General features: G+C 30.3%; 4 non-coding genes across 4 annotated transcripts; 3 read left to right on the top strand and 1 right to left on the bottom strand.

The window, feature by feature from the left end:
* On the top strand, positions 1-73 carry Trnan-guu (transfer RNA asparagine (anticodon GUU)). The gene has a single exon. It is a non-coding gene; the product is annotated as a tRNA-Asn (tRNA).
* A 1,482-nt stretch (positions 74-1,555) lies between these two features.
* On the top strand, positions 1,556-1,628 carry Trnan-guu (transfer RNA asparagine (anticodon GUU)). The gene has a single exon. It is a non-coding gene; the product is annotated as a tRNA-Asn (tRNA).
* Positions 1,629-10,245: 8,617 nt separating this feature from the next.
* Positions 10,246-10,317, top strand: Trnaq-uug (transfer RNA glutamine (anticodon UUG)). The gene has a single exon. It is a non-coding gene; the product is annotated as a tRNA-Gln (tRNA).
* Positions 10,318-12,492: 2,175 nt separating this feature from the next.
* On the bottom strand, positions 12,493-12,564 carry Trnaq-uug (transfer RNA glutamine (anticodon UUG)). Its single transcript has one exon. It is a non-coding gene; the product is annotated as a tRNA-Gln (tRNA).
* Positions 12,565-17,245: the final 4,681 nt, after the last annotated feature.

Raw genomic sequence — 17,245 nt, 5'->3', positions numbered from 1 at the left:
GCCTCCGTGGCGCAATGGCTAGCGCGTTCGGCTGTTAACCGAAAGGTTGGTGGTTCGAGCCCACCCGGGGGCGAAATATTTTGGAGAATCCCATTAGTATACGTCTTTGTATAAACAATTGTCAATACTTAATGCGTGCACGAGGGTCAACATTAAAAAGTATGAGTAACTTATTTAAAAGTACTTATTTTTATATTATTCCTTGTATACATGTTTATGATTAATATTCCATTAACAATTGCCAAACGTTTATCTATAATTAATTTAATTTGATTTTATTAATTTCTTTTGATTTTAATTTAAGTTACTATTTCCTATCAATTCAAAAATTACAATATAAGATCATAGGGAGATAATATTTTTCTTTAAATTTTTGTTGTAATAAAATTTCAAGTTGTTTTAATTATTTTTATCGTTTAATCTGCAGTCTAAAAACTAAGATGATGCTTTGAACCATGCTAAATTCAATAACATGAACTTCTGGTTACGGTTACTTAACTTTTTAAAATATTTCTCCAAGACAAGTAAACATGAATACAAAATTTTACAGGTTGGACAACTTAACTGTGCCAACATTAGTATTTCTGAATTAGATATACAGACAACTTTAAATCGGGGACTTCACTTTACTTAGTTTTCGTCCTAACGAAAAACAAATATGTGTACGTTCTTAGACATGGCCGCAATTCCGGAAAATGGTGGCTAACTTGAACATTCCTTCCTACGAACACCGTATTCAATTTTCATCCTCGATTTAAAAGGTCGAAAGTTTAGAAGAACCACATCATTATAAAGTAAAACATTACAATTTGTGAAAGTCATTGATAATTTTCTTTCAAAAAAGTTAATGCATTGAACCATTCAGTATTTATTACTACCTATGTCGCAGTAAATTTGCAAACTAAATTTATTTTATTTATCTGAATTTACAAAAAAGTTTCACTAATCATTTAATATGCATTCCTTATTATTGAGTACTTATGTATGCATATAAGGGAAGGTTTATTTGAATTTGTAAATTGAATTGATAAATTATTTAAATATTTATATGATATTACAATAAAATATGTATTTTTACAAACATCATTCCCACATAACCAAACAAGCCAAAAACAGCCAAATATCAATACAGTAGTTTGTATTTAAAACATTCCCTTCAATGGACAAAAATCTAGGGTTTTGAATCATAAGCCATTGCCATCTTTTTACAATTTAACGTAATAACTTTTACATACATTTACCTATTAATGCTTTTAATTTGTTATATAATTCTAATAATGCACACTTCCTTACATAATACCGTATTACTCAGAATGAATCATATCCATAATAGTATATTCCCCCAAAAATATAATTCTTTCACATGTCCAACACCAGTCGTGTGTAACATTTGTTTTTCTGTGCATGGCACTAACCACGCTTCGTAAGCAACAGTTAACACAAATTATTCGTTAAAGTATTTTTTTCCAATCTTTATGAATATCTGCATTTTACTGTGGCTTAACATAATCAATTAAAATTTGGGTGAACCTTTATTGATTGCCTTTCAACATCGGCCTCCGTGGCGCAATGGCTAGCGCGTTCGGCTGTTAACCGAAAGGTTGGTGGTTCGAGCCCACCCGGGGGCGAAATATTTTATATTAATTTTTAATTTTAACTTGTTTAAGACCATAGTTTGTGGTCAACGCCTTTTCTATGAATAATTCAATAAAGATTTTTTTATAAGTAGTTTGTTGTCAGTAAATAACAATAATTCGTACAAGTTATATTGTTATTATATCATTGCGAGTTTCCTTTAGTACGAGGAATTTTACTTCAAAAGTGTAAACACCTATAAGCGACACAGCTATGAGCATCATGTCAACATTATGAGTATGACTAATGTAGCCGAGATATTATGCAGAGCTTTAAAAAAATACAACGGGCAATCTTTAGTTATTTCAGTATTTTAAAAGTAAGTCTAAGGTCGTTTTGTAAAACATACTACGATTGTTGCTTATTTTTCCATCTACAAGTACAAACCTGAAATCGTCTTAGTGCTTTTGTAAACATTATGATATTTTTTATAATGTTAATATAAACTTTAAAATGTGTTATCAATAGCAGGATAACTTGTATTCATTGGCTTTGTTTTTAGCGAATCATGAATTTTTCCCCTGATACTTTACTTTTATTCAATTGATAATTTAGTCAATTTAAAATTATGTTTTTCAAAGAAGTTATTTCGAGTAAACTCAAAGGAATATATATTTAAACACACGCGTAATTTATCGAAACATCCCCACTTAGGTATGCACTTCTATTCCTGCCTACTTTCATTTAAACAACTAATTCCTATACAAATTATTTTGAATTCTCACTATAGAATTCAGTGGTAATACTAATTACCAAAGAATAAAGTTTGTTAATTTATTTAAATGTAGTTTGAATTTCTCCACCTAAACAAGGATTGCAATCAGCTTCCCGACATTATAGGAACCATCAGTAAAGACCTCTCCTGGGTGTGAAAGTCTTTTGCCCAAAGTTATCAATCACTTCAGACTCTCAATCCGGGCAATCAGTAAAGTTTTCTCGCTTCTTTGAACTCGTTTTACCCCAATTAAAAGGTTCACTGAGCGAGAATATTGCGCCCTTTGTAATCGCTAAAAGATATATTTTTACTCTTTTAAATTGTGTCATCCTTGAAAGCATTGCCTTTTGAACTTCACCAGACTAAAACGATTCTCATAAATTATTTTGACCTCGAAACATCTGCTTTATAATTATCTCATGAGTTCTCAATAAAAAAATAATTAAAAGAGTTATGGAGTTAACCTGAATGCCTTAATATGGTAATTTCTAGAACCGTATTCAATAGTGTGTCTCTCCAATTACTTTAAAAGTTCTCATTTTTAATACCTAGTCTCATTTTGTCTTTAAACTATGTATTATTGGTTGCTGTAAAATGTGTTTTAAATTGTATTTTATACTCTAGGAAGTATCAAATAAGAGTAAACGCATAACACCTCCACAATATTTGTTTCGAGAATGATAGCTGCTACTATAGGTGTATTGTTTGTGATTTTAAGCTGTTTACTGGTGCGTCCTCGAAATAAATAGTATTGGCAATATTGACCACAAAGTTAACTCAGTACCTTTATGTTTAATATTGCTGAACTGTAAGAGGATTAGGTGGAGACATTTAATTGAAATAGATTTTTAACTGTACAAGAAATATGCAATATGTTGCTAGCATGTTGTAATCTTGTGTCAATAAATGTTGTATTAAATAATTTCTTCGTTGCAGGAACAATTTGGCTACAACGTAGCTAGTAGACATGTGCTATATGAACATGTTGTCCAATTACAAAGTAAAAGTTGTACATTCTAAAATTACACTAAAATTACCTAATAACAGAAATGTCAATAGGAATGTAGCTTTATTTTATAAGCGTAAAAAGAGAAGTTATTAGAAGGAGCAGCAGGTGCCCCCTTATGACAAGAATGTCAAAGTCCATTAACCTCTTTGTTCCACCGAAATTATTGCGCTTCTTTAACTCCAATTAAGAAGGTCGCCGAAGCGTTTTATGAGAAATATTGTTCCCTTTATGTTTGTTTTTAAAGATTTCATCTCGAGAAAGACGCATTTATGTTTTTAAGCTATCTCGAAGTTTCAGTAAAGTTCCTTTGATGTGAAGATCATTATTTATTCCCCCTTTGGTAGTTTGCGTACTGTTATGATATATTTATTTCTACATTTAACGTTTAGGATATAAAATGATTGTACTTAATGATAACATTTATAATATATCGTATATAATTAGTTTGTTCTGATACATACTTTTAATAACATGATAAGTATATAATTACAATACATCACAATTTTAAGTTGCATCTTTTCAATAATGCATAAAACATTATACGTGATGTATGAGGTATGAATTATAAACTATATTATAATAATAGTATATTATAATACTATATTATAATAACTAAACATCAAAATTGTTCGTATTATTGTTATTTAGCAGCAAGTGCAAATATGAAACCGGTTATGCTTTTGATTAATTCGACTGTAAAATAGCTACTATTGTTGGTATTATGGAGATTCCATAACAATTGTTTTATTATGAAATGAGTTTCGAAATCTAAATTGTTTATATGCATTATAAAAATACTACATACAGTACTATATTATAAACTTATAGCCACTTGTATCATGTGATTGATAAATCAATATTTATTAATGTATTGCAATTAATATAACATTGTTTTTTTATTTAAGGTAAGAAGATTCCCCTTTTCAAATCTGTGGTTTAGTGTAAGTAAAAACACATGTATATGAATATCTCGACGAATAATATAAACGATTGGTTATCTGTCTTTCTTTGTTTTTTTTTATATTACAAATTCACATAGGCCTACTTTAAATTAATCTGTATATTTATCTATAGACTAGGCCTGCTGAAGCAACGATTTTTATGTACATTTTCTTTGATATTTCATATGATATTCCGGTTTTTTTTCTGCAGCTAAATTGAGTATACCATTTTAGTTACTGCTTAGATTTTGTAAAAAATATTAAAGGATATAGACGGTGGATTATTCCGTTAACGTGTCAATACGAAAAGTGCTATTAAGGTACTTCACAATAATTTTCAAAAACTCAAAAACTGTCTTATATATTATAATATTCTGGTATTCGGTTTGGGAGGGCCGAGTTCGATTCCCGGTTTATTCACAACATATTTAATGAGTTTGGACCGCTTTACTTTAAAGTGTTAGTATTACCTTTAAAATTAAATCGGCGTGGACACACAAAAAAACTGATCCATTCAAGAAACTTACATCTTCTAGAATTAGTATTCACACTAATTTGTTACAATTCAACCTGGTATATTTTAGAACCCTAGTAATTAGGTCATGGACTTATGGTTCAATAAATAATCAACCATGATGGTGGGTAAACTAAGTTTCAAAGTCTAACAGTAAACAATTTCTTATTAAAATATTCCTCTTGTATGTTAGATTACAATTCTTGTAGTCCTCAGTGTATTATTGTGATTTAACGTCATCAATTCAAATTTGAATCAATCTTTAAAATGGTTTTTTATTCGGCACACTGTCGCGCTCGGAAATATAATAAAATAACCAACCGAAAGGTTTGGGGTTCAAACCTAGCCGATTTGAATTTGTTATATTTTTAAATTTCTAAGTTAGTTATTAATAAAAAAAAAACTAAATAAAATCCTGGTCAATATCTTAGATTCTAACAATGTGATGGAATTTAGAATGAATTAATTTAATTTTAATTAATGAATTAATAAAGAGCAAATTTAGCTATTAATTATCTTGTTATATTGTCATTTTTATTTTTACGTTTTATAACTATATAACCTCAAAGAACACGCACGTCTCATATGTGAAACATAAAATCTTCTAATCCAAAATCTGTATTTGTGTGTATACAAATTAAATAGAAACCTGTAAGAGATACACAAATGTATTAATATATAAACAAATATTAATAACAATAACTTCATTAAAGTCTGGTGAATGATGTATTATGGCTCTAGAAGTAAAGAATTAAGCCATACGTGTTTTAAACAGCCGTGGAATCGACTTGCACACAATGTTGACACGGTCCGTCTGTTGAATCTCGCTCAGTAAATTTGATGTCGGTCTGTGTAGGGAATATTTTTAATTAAATGTTATACGAGATGTATTCAATATTTTATTTTCATTTACAAGAGTATGTAACATTTTTTGTTTTAGTTTTATATTAATCACTTAAATTAATTCACTTTTACTATGCTTTTAAGATAAATTTAGTTTATATCTTTTTACTTAATTTATTCTTGACTTTAAATCGTGAAAAAATCCTTCAAAATGTCGATATAAAACACAACTATGCTTTTTATGAGTTAAGTACAACATTTCATGTTGCATATTGACTTGCATAACTACACAGCTTACTCTATAACTAATAGTATTTAGTTATTCTGTTAGTCTATTTTGCTCTGGTTTTACTTCAACACTCTTTACTACATAACATATGGATATAAATATAAGAAAAGAACTGTTGTTGTTCAAACCAACTTCTGTATTGTTGCTCAAACTATTTAACTCTTTACCGGCTGGAATATCATTTATGTTTATTTTAGACATGGTCACAAATTGATTTTTTAACCCCACCACAGGTAAATATAATGAGAGATTTTGTAAATGTAAACTCAAATGCAGATTTGGCAAAAGTTCTCAATTTTTCCAGTGTTCAATTTTGGTTTTTATGCTTAGATAACAAAACATGTTTAAGATAGTTTAACCACAACCACCTAAACGTTCAAAGATAACTGACCCTTATTTATCTGAACATGTTCTTAAAACTAAATTTCTCTTCACAACCTCCAAACTTGTATAAACATTTACTTGGTGAGTGTTTGTATTGCACCAATTAATAAAGTTACTGGTTACTGTATCATAAGTTCTGATGATTGAAGTGAATTTTAAAATTATAAACGCTTAGTAAGGGAACTCATAAAAAACGAACACCCGAAACAAATAAAGGTACAACATAAGTAAAGTGTTTTCCCAAAGTGTTCCAAGATTTTATGAAATATTTTATGTTTGCACAATTATACATACATCAGTTATCTTAAGTTAATAACAATATACAGGGTGTTTTTTTTTTTACTTGCATCTTTATTTATGTAAAAACCGCAATGGATAGAAATATGCAGTTTGCGGGAATTATCTATTGACGTAGGGGGCCCATTTTTTTTATTCAACGTTACATTCACATTTCCCCCCATTCCCCCCTGACCACCAACTTATTTTTTTTTTAAATAGCAAGGTACCCCTTGTGACATATCAAATGAAAAATAAATTTTACCAAACACTTTCTTTTTTCATGATCTTTTATTTGATATGTCACAAGGGGAACCTTGCTATAAACAAAAATTAAGTTGTGGGCAGGGGGGGAAAGGTGGGAATGTGAATGTAACGTTGAATATCAAAAAAATGGGTCCCCTACGTCAATAGATGATTCCCGCAAACTGCATATTTCTATCTTTTATACATAAATAAAGATGCAAGTTTTAAAAAAAACACCCTGTATATATTTCAATATGGGTTTCGGCAAGGGATTATTGCATTTTGAAACGTTTACTTACGTTAATAATCATGGTATTGTGAAAATCTTGTATGTAACTTTCTCCGTAAGTTTCAGTGTTGTGTGTTAGAACAGAGTTACACGTGTTAGTTTGAATAATATGTTAACTTTGACCAAGTCGTGTACCTCACAGCTTCATACCACTTTACTATTGCGAGTCATTGTTTATATTACAATCTGTGGAACGTTACACTAAAACGAAACACGTGTATTTGGCACATGTTTTTCATTAGTTTTACTTATAAATAGAATTATCATCGTAATTAATTTATAATACGTTTGGAGATAAAATATGAAAAATCTAATCTAAAACTAATGAGTAGTTATGAAAGCTATATGAAAAAGTCATTTTTAAAGGATATAACTTGAAGAGTTTGACAATCTTTAGCCCGGTTTAACGGAAACGTGAGGCAGCCAAACGCTGAGAATTGGATTGACGTTTAGTAAATCCCAGAGCTGGCTGTTTACTTACAGCCGTACATTATATTGCATCTCTTTTTAAACAATATATTTTCAAACCTCTAATACAAGAACTAATATTACACAAGTTATAGTGTGAAGTAATTAAGCTACGAATCGATTCAAAATATAATTATTTTGAAAACAAGTTTTATGTATAAGCTTGTGCTTTAGACTCTAAAAACAGAGTTATGGTTTATTTTTTTTATCAGTAGTATTGTAGATAAAATACCTCAAGCCAACTAAAATTATATATGTAGGTCTTTTTACAAAAATAAGTACTTGTCAGAAAATATATTTCATAATGGAAGATTGCTTGAGTTTCATTTTTTCAAAATTTAACAGAATAGTAATTGTAAAAAATTTAATCTACGTTTCTTTATTTTACTTTTAATAAAACTGAAGTAAATATTTTATAAACATATTTAAGTTGATGTTTTACTGAGCTGTAATTCTTTTTGGACTTTGGATTAAAGTTACCCCATGTCGCCGGATAAAAAAGTATTTTTAAATGTTTTCGATCGGGTCTTTACAGTAGGCCTATATTTGCGATGACCTGGTTATAACCTATTAGTATAAGTATGGTATTATGAATAAGTATATTATAAAGTATTGTAAAGTGGTATAGTATTAGTAAACCTTGTGGCTTAGGTGAAATGTGTTTTAATATTTTTTTATCTATTAGCCGTTAAACCACAATAATAATAATAATAATAATAATAATAATAATAATGTCTTTATTTAGCAAGCGTTTTTCAGATACAATATTATTTCTGCTTTTCAAAATAACTCTTTTCCTTAATACTAATAAACTATTCATAAAAACTAACTATAAAACAATATATAAAAAATCTACGAAAACAATGTAAAACAATCCATACCAACAATCTATTTAACAATCTTAAAATAAAATAAAAAATCTATAACAAACATTACTTAAAATAACCAGAATCTGCAATACTAGGACTAGACCAATTAACAATAAAAACATACATTTACTTTACACAACTACTTTTAGCAAACAAATATTCCTTTAACCTTTTTTTAAAAGTGTTCAAAGAGTTGGCCCTTATTACTTGATCGGGGAGAGCATTATACATGGTAGGGCCGAAGTATGAGAAGGCGCGCCTCCCCACTTCATGTCTGACTCTAAACCATAACTTCATGCAACAACTTGTCCTGTCTCGTGCTGCGGACAGAGACATCTTGGCGAGAGAGAAGTTTCTCACACAGGTACTCAGGTTGGCCGTGCTCTATAGTTTTACGTATCAGGCTGCAGGTTATGTATATACAATTATCTTTAATTTCATAATGTTTGCAGCGTTTCTGTAAGGAGTTATGTGAACTCACAATTTCAAAAACTAATATACAAATTTTAAGATCATACAGTACTAAGTTTGATTGGTTGATACTTTGGGAAGATACACGACATTTATAATCGCTCGATAGAAAATACCGTTGTCAAAGGGGAAGTATAGAAAACAGGGATACCAACCTATGAGTTTGTTTGTCGTACATTTAAAGAACATTTAATTTGTGTTGCGTAAAATACACCCTGAATAAACCACCCGAGGAAAAATACTGGAAATTGACTACATTACTCTTTTTGCTGAAGTTTCTATTATCTTCCTAAATGAAAAAAATATATAAAATGCCTGAAATTACAAAGTGTGCATACATTAAGTTGTATAATGTTAATAACAAATCGGTATAGCCAAAACTCTTGTTTAAAACGTACATTCTCTCAGCCAAATATTTAGTTGACCGCTAAAATTATCATTTGTTACTCCATCTATTTGTAGTACTGTTGTAATACTGAATGGGAAACCTGAAATAAATTCAAAGTGTCGTTTGCTTATACAACGTTAATTTGTAGTTGGTACACAAGCTGGTCATTATTAGATGATAGGTAAAAAATACAAACATTATCAAGGTTATCATTGGTTGAAGTCAAAGGTTATCCAAACAAACTTGGAAATTCAATTTGTCGGAATGGATTTTTACAAAAATATTTTCATAAGCAAGTCATATTTATTCCCATTTAAATAACACTTGATTTAACTAGTACCGTACTTAGGTTTGCTGCTACTGTACCATGAAGGGAAACAATGTTTTTTTTTTTTTTTATAAAATGGTGATAGTATCGGGTCAAGCAAACTACAACAGTTTTTTCTCTCCCAAAAATAACACAGGAGTTTTAATTGTCTACAAAAATAATATGTATAAAATATATAATTGTATACCAAATTATTTTAGTATACAAAATTGTATGTTTTTAAGCTCTAAATGACGACCGTAATGAAAATTGTGCCCTTTCATTTATTTCGTTTATGTACATGATAGTAATTTGATATTTAATACACTTTTGTTTATTTGTATTTAGGACACACTTTTTATGACAGCTTCTGCAGACAAGTAAACAAGTCGTAAATTGGAACACTATTAAATTTTGTATTCAAGTTTAAAGCAATTTATGGTTATTGGTTACGGTAAAGTGGTTTTGGTAAAAAAGTAAGTTTATCAAGTTATTTTCTTCGACAAGCGTTTGCCTTGAGATGTGTTCAATGAAAATTTAGCTCCATTAATTTGATTGGCAATCACAGTGATTGCTAAGCACATACACATGCATCACTAACGGTTCCATGGTGTAATGGTTAGCACTCTGGACTTTGAATCCAGCGATCCGAGTTCAAATCTCGGTGGAACCTTAACATTTTAATACAAATCGTAATACACTATGTAAACGTTAGTATTTAGTTCAAAATATCAGATGAGCCAAAATTAATTACACTCTCATTATGTTTTTTCGTATATGTACCTGGGAAACTGATAAGTATTACCTTTAACAGTGTATCAGTAAATCGTTTTTTTTAAGTGATTACTTTATTAATGTCAATGAGTAACCAATTATTAAATTTGGTTGATTCTATGCGATTTTATTATATGATATTTCATAACTTTCCTTAGATACCTAAAAGGTTTTCTGTATTTTCTCATGATTTTTTACTGCTTTATAGGTGATTTAATTCTTAACTTGTTTTTTAACGTTTATACGATATTATTTTTTATGATTGAACGAACTGTCATGTTATATTTGCTGCATAGAAAGGATCAGAAATGCATTGAAATATGTGCCTTAAAAACGTGTTTTAAATATGTGTGTGTAAAATATTTATGTGCCACAGTGTAAGTGTAGCCTACAAATTGTTTAATGTACAATGTTTTCTATGCTAGCTTGTTTATTAAGAATAAATAAAACCTATACTTCACACAGAGCTGCATGGTAAAATCTTTAGACTTAAAGATCTAATTTATTACTTAAAACAGCGTAAAATTTTTTTCTCATACTACAAAAAAATCATCTTCAAAGCCTGTTACTGTTTACTACTTAACTCCCAATAGGTTATTAGGGATTCAATTGTCTAGAAACCATTCAAATGTTTCGTTATCAATTTAATCTGCCCACGTCAACGACATGATTCAACTAACCAAAGTAAATTAGCAGCTAAACGTTTCCAAATAGCGATTTTTTGTGCGCTAGCTGTAGGGAGGATTGTTACTGCAATTGAAACATGATTGCCATTCAGGTTGATGTCGCAGTAACTGATATCATACAGGCCGTGGACTAACGTCGTTACGATGGTTTATTGTAGTGTTGTTAGCTTTACCGCTGTGTTTATCCAAACTAGCTCGTTTCATCCAAGCTAATAACCTGCGTGACAGCACCGTATGTGAACCTGATCAAACGATAAAACCATTACGGTCAAATAGTTCCCGTTATAATTGGTCAAATCTGTAATCATAATTTTGAAATGCATTTTTGAACCCTTTGTGTTGTGAAGTGCTGCAATGCAATGTGATTCGTCTAAAACATAACCCAATAAGTTAAATCCGCAAGCGAGAGTAAAAAACGGTGTTTTATACAACCTGCATGTATTTTTGTTCGGTTATAGTTTCTTAAGAGTTTGAATACACATTTAATATGAGTTTGTCATTAGAATTTATAATTCACCTAAAAGAAATGTCCCTGTTGTAGAAGGGAAACAAATAAAACCTTCATAAATGTTAAATTCAATTAATAAATTAGCACATAATCGCTCAAAACTTTAAAATATGCTCTACCAAAATATTAACAGTAAAATATAACTACTACGGCAACGAAGCTGCCATTGTGTGCGGCAGCTTAACGATTAATGTATACCTAATAATATTTACTCGTGGCAAAATTACTACGTCTTTATACGTATTATACTGTTTACAATTTACTAATAGGTTAGCACAATCAACCTCCAGCTAATATGTTAACAAATAAAATTTTTTTCAATTGTGAGAAACATCAACATTTGTGTTATATAAGATTGGCGTAAATTTATCAAGCTTTATCATCCTAAAGAAAACCTTTCATTTTTAAATTGAACGACTTTTGTATTTGGATTCGTAATGATATGTTTCTACGGTATAATTAATACATCAATGTACAAAACCGATAGTAAAAACAAAAAATTAATGAAAAAAGAAAAAGATTCAAAACTTTGTTTCCTTAGTCAATGCTTACGGTATATTAACAAATCAAAGATAAATTTAATGACAAATTAATCAAACAGTATTTCTAATGATACCTGCAAGTACAAATTTTGTTTACTTGGTACATCTTTATTCTCTTTTTTTAGTCACTTTAACCGTTGAAAGCAAGAGTTAAACATTACAATTCATCATAAATCCCCGCTGGTCCGTCCACTACCTTGAGACTGCCTATACATTTCGTCACCTCACCTAATTGTATATTTAATTCTTTTGTAGCATTCTTTCTCGTCTTATTTGTACAAAAATGTTCTACCTTTTAAACTATTCGTAGAATATTAAGATTTGAAATGAAATATCTTAGTTTCCACCGAGATTTGAACTCGGATCGCTGGATTCAAAGTCCAGAGTGCTAACCATTACACCATGGAACCGTATGTGCATGATTTAAATGTGCTTAGCAATCGCTAAGTATTTTACTTTGTTTTTAACAAACTAATGAATATCCATTGGATTTTTTAAATTTATTTTGGAAACAGATCAAGGGGAACGTTTGCCAATGAAAAAGACCTATTAAACGAATATTTTACGCCAACAAATTTTACCGTATTTCTAAATAACGTCAAGGAAAATACTTGTCTTCAGATGTTACCATAGAATGTGTGCCATTGAAGTTTATTATTTAGCTTACCTCTGCTGTTTTTTTTACAAATAAATCACAACAAGTAATATGATATCCCCTTTATTTGGACATAAAAAATATTATAATTCCCTGGATAAAGTCAAAATGGCGACATTTAGGTAAATATGCCTTTTCGGGCTTTCGCTGTCTTTCATAATATGTATTTCGTATCCATATGCCTTCAGGCCTTCATATTAGTGCATGTGTTTATATTTATTTTGGTACGAGGAGTCATATCCTAAACTCCTCTAACTTTTTTAAACCCCAACGTATGACTGAAATGTATTTAAGGAAATTCAACGGCTAAATAGGGCAGAAGAAATTACGGGCAATATGAACTGTCACTGCCATATGTTTTGAGATCTGTCTCGCGTGCCGACCTGTCTTATTGCTTGCCTTGGAAAGGAAAACTACGTACAGATAAATAAACTTATTGCAAGATTTTACTTTCATCTAGAATAAATGTTTCTCCTTAGAGTTATGCCTTTCATTTTTATATTGAATTTATAGACATTCTTTGATGTTCTGTCTGTTATGGCTGATCTTATGTCCTTCTATATTAGAACCACATACATACTCGACGGTTACATTATTGTTGGATGATTCCACGACGATACCATTTTAATTTTTAATTTTCAAGCATAATAGTTGAAATATTATAAGTTTATTTTAAGAAATGGTTAAACAAACTTTGAGTTAAGTAAAACATTCGCAGGTACATTTTAAATTGCGTTAATACCTCCCGGAGGGTGTTGGATCCTGTAAGCTGATTGCTTTCATAATCAACTTTCTTTTGAGGATTTAACTTGGTTTCTGTAAAAAGTATATCTTTCAGTGAATACCCTTATTAAACACGATTTTTTCAATTGATTGTTATTACTACAATAATTTTTTTAATAACTGAATACCACTAGTTTTTGAAATTATTTATATCGCTTAAGGGTAAGGTATTAATGATACAACTTTTGCTGAAATTTCTACTAGGAAATTATATTTTAGATTGTTCGACATTGTGTGTGCTTCTTTTTTTACCTCATCAACCCTCTCATAAAAATATAAATAACATTTTGGCCTTTTGCTGTACCCTTTCACAAGTTTGTTCTTACAAATTCAACAAATTCATAAACAATTTTGAAACATTTGAAGTAATCACGTAAATTCCGTCAAAATGTTTCTTACGCGTTTTATTTTTATAGGGATAAAGTAAATTCATGTGTATGGATCTATTTTGATCAGATTAAAACGTTTATTGTTACTTACTTACTACACACTATAGGCCTACTGCTCTCGTTTAAAAAATACTGCTTCCTTTTCCATAAAATCAATAATGTATTCTAAACCTAATGTTATTTAAAAGTGAATTACTTGTGATATGTTTAGGGAAATATTTTAGTTAAATCCAATCCCACAAATGATATTCGCTTAGTTTGAATTTTTCTTGGAGCAGAGGTATTCCAAGAATACCTATGTTAAAGAACTTTTATTTTACTACTTTTCACAGTTGTATCCGTTATAATTCTTTTTATAAACATCAACCCAAAGGTTACACAAGTAGGCTCACTGTATCCTATTTGCTACTCTGATTTTTGTCGGGTTAAACAATTGACAATGTACAAATAAACAACAACATTGTATCTTATAATAACAGAGCGATAATCGCATTTCTATCAGCCAGATTCTTCGCAAATGTCTCAGATCGTCCTTTAGAGAGAATACTCCAAACGTTTCATTAATCAATTAATCACTGTCAAAGTTACTTTGATATTTATCGATTAGGGGTACTAAGCAAATCTTTATCTCATGAGATGGAAAATCATTTATAACTGAAAGATAAAACTGCGTTCCGCAGAAATCTCCGAACGCCAAATCCCCTTGAATTGGTTTGAAGCCGTTTAGATCCCTCAAGCCCACGTTACTTTCCAAACAACTTAATCTCGCCAAATCAAATTTATAACCTTTTTATGATGATTTAAGAACTCTTTTTTCCGAACTTACACTCACATAACATTACATTCTTTACCAGGCTATACGATCTCATGCAACTTGTATAATGCAATACTTTATTTACGAAACTTTTTTTATGTTTAACAAAATGTAGTACATGTCAACTTATAGCGTGGTTAGTACTCGTATAAATATTGACACTCACGGTATTGTTAGTCTTTTTTTATTTTCTTTGCAAAATATATTTAAGCAGTCAATAAAACAGATTAGCATTAATATTGGCTACGAAATCATAAAACAACTCGTACCAGGAAAGGATACTTCACAGTACATACCAAGCTCATCGAGCGAAAAGGAAAATATGTTTATAGGGTTACAAGGTACTCGAATCTTACATCTAGTTGAAACCGAGTCTTGGTCCATAGTTTTAACGTAAAACATAAGTATTGTACGACTTTTAACCTGTCCCTTTTATTATGTGTTAATGTCCCTTTAGAACCTAGAAAATTAGGTTCAGCTAGTTATACAAGAAGATGGATAGTTAGTTATCGTAACCTGAGATAGTACAATCCATTCTATAATCCACGCCTGAATTGTTTTAAGAGGTTAACCTTAACTTAACGATTTACAATGGTTTTGAGGTTGTTTGAATTTTAAAACAATGTAATAACTCCTGTGAAACACAACGTTTAAAGTTAGTTTCCATTCGCTCCACTATGAATTCTAAGGTGATAGTACTGTAGTTGCTTTTTCAAAGATCCTTTCTCTCCATTCATGTAAGACGTTGTAATGGCTGCATTAGCTTGATTAGTTATTCTCCCCCCCAAACTCACTGCTCTCGTATTGTTGTTAGTAAGTCACGTGACGATCTGTGTGTGTGTGTGTGTGTGTGTGTGTGTGTGTTCCGGCTAAGTAGGTCTTTCGTAATTTGTACAGTTATTTCTCGACTATTTGATGACGATTTAACGTGGTTCCATGGTGGTTGGTTAGCACTCTGGACTCTGAATCCTGTGATCCGAGTTCAAATCTCGGTGGCACCTAAAATTTTACCTCTTCGAAAATCAGTTTTTTACTGTAGGTTAATTAATTTAAAGCTAACTCCAATATCTGTTTAAAGTATTTATGAAAACTGGTCTAAAGATACCACAATAAATAATAATATTAACGTAATATAACATTATATTCAAGTAAGCATTAATAATATATGGATTATTTCTTAATGAGATCAAATATTTCCGGTTAATTCAATTTTTTCTACAAATCTAAGACATCGTTATAATGCCTTACGTCACCTAACTCTCAGAGGTAACATTTGCTCCAATATCTCACTAATATTGATATAATTACCTTGCTTACACTTAGGAGTTAAGCCATATTCCCTTCTGTCTAGTGCCCATTACCTGGGATAATGTCCCTTATAAGCGCTAAGTGTATAACTGACTATATGAAAACTGCCAGTACATTATTGCTGTAATAAATTAAGGTAGTAAACTTATTACTGATTAAAGATGCCCATTTTGGCGGTTGCGGGTCAAAATAGTACCCTCGTTAAACTGGGCCTGTTTTCCGGTTGATTTGTAAAATAATCTCTTTTCAGAATAATTTGACACCGTATTCTATACTGTTCACGTCTCTAATCAACTTAAACATAAAAGAGACGCAGAGTGAAAAAGCCATCTTTAATGATCTTGTGATAACAAAGACGGTAATAACATTGTCAACATTTAATAACGTCTAGATCGAAAGTATTATGGGAGTTTTAATCTTGTAAAAGAGCGAAGGTAATAAAACAGAAAGTTTAAGCCATTTCCGACTTACAGTCGCCAGTGGAAATGAGAATTTTGAATGTATCCCTGTGGCTTAATGAAGTTTTTAATTCGGGAGACAAGTAATGTCTTTATTATTATGTATCCAAAAACGGTTTAGGTTGAGCTGGGCTGATTATACATATATTATGTTTCCTTCCTAATTAATATTCGGACCTGTACACTAGTAATTAAATAAGTTCCATACTTGTTTGAATACATGTTTATACCAAAATCCTCCACCATTAAAATAAACGTCAAACTACTGTATTACTACACTGATGTTCAAATATTTCAATGTACACAAATGATTACGTATAAAATGTATTGAATAATTAAAGTGGAGAAAGTAGTAAACGATATTCTACGTTATATGCGGGTGAAAGCAGAGTTCTCGAATACGCTATCTATTTATTGCTATATACTTATACTATCTTCAATTCAATGCTTAAAATCATAAGTTTTCCATTATCATATTATTTAAAACATGTCCTTTTCACTGACTACATTTCAGTTGAGAAACAAGAACATTGAACAATGCCATTAGCTATTGCTCGTGTTTTCGTGTTCTTTATGATAATTTGTTTTATGCTTAACATTCACATATCTAATCATTGTGCCCCTACGAAGTTCCGATTTTCATATACGATACATATCTATGTAATTTTATACTGTTGCCTTTTC

The sequence above is a fragment of the Macrosteles quadrilineatus genome, unplaced genomic scaffold, assembly GCF_028750875.1.
Source record: "Macrosteles quadrilineatus isolate MER2022 unplaced genomic scaffold, UCM_ALF_1.0 Scaffold_1__1_contigs__length_201487025, whole genome shotgun sequence".
NCBI lineage: Eukaryota > Metazoa > Arthropoda > Insecta > Hemiptera > Cicadellidae > Macrosteles > Macrosteles quadrilineatus.
The sequence above is the reverse complement of the archived record's forward strand: the minus strand, read 5'-3'. Positions and strand labels throughout refer to the sequence as shown.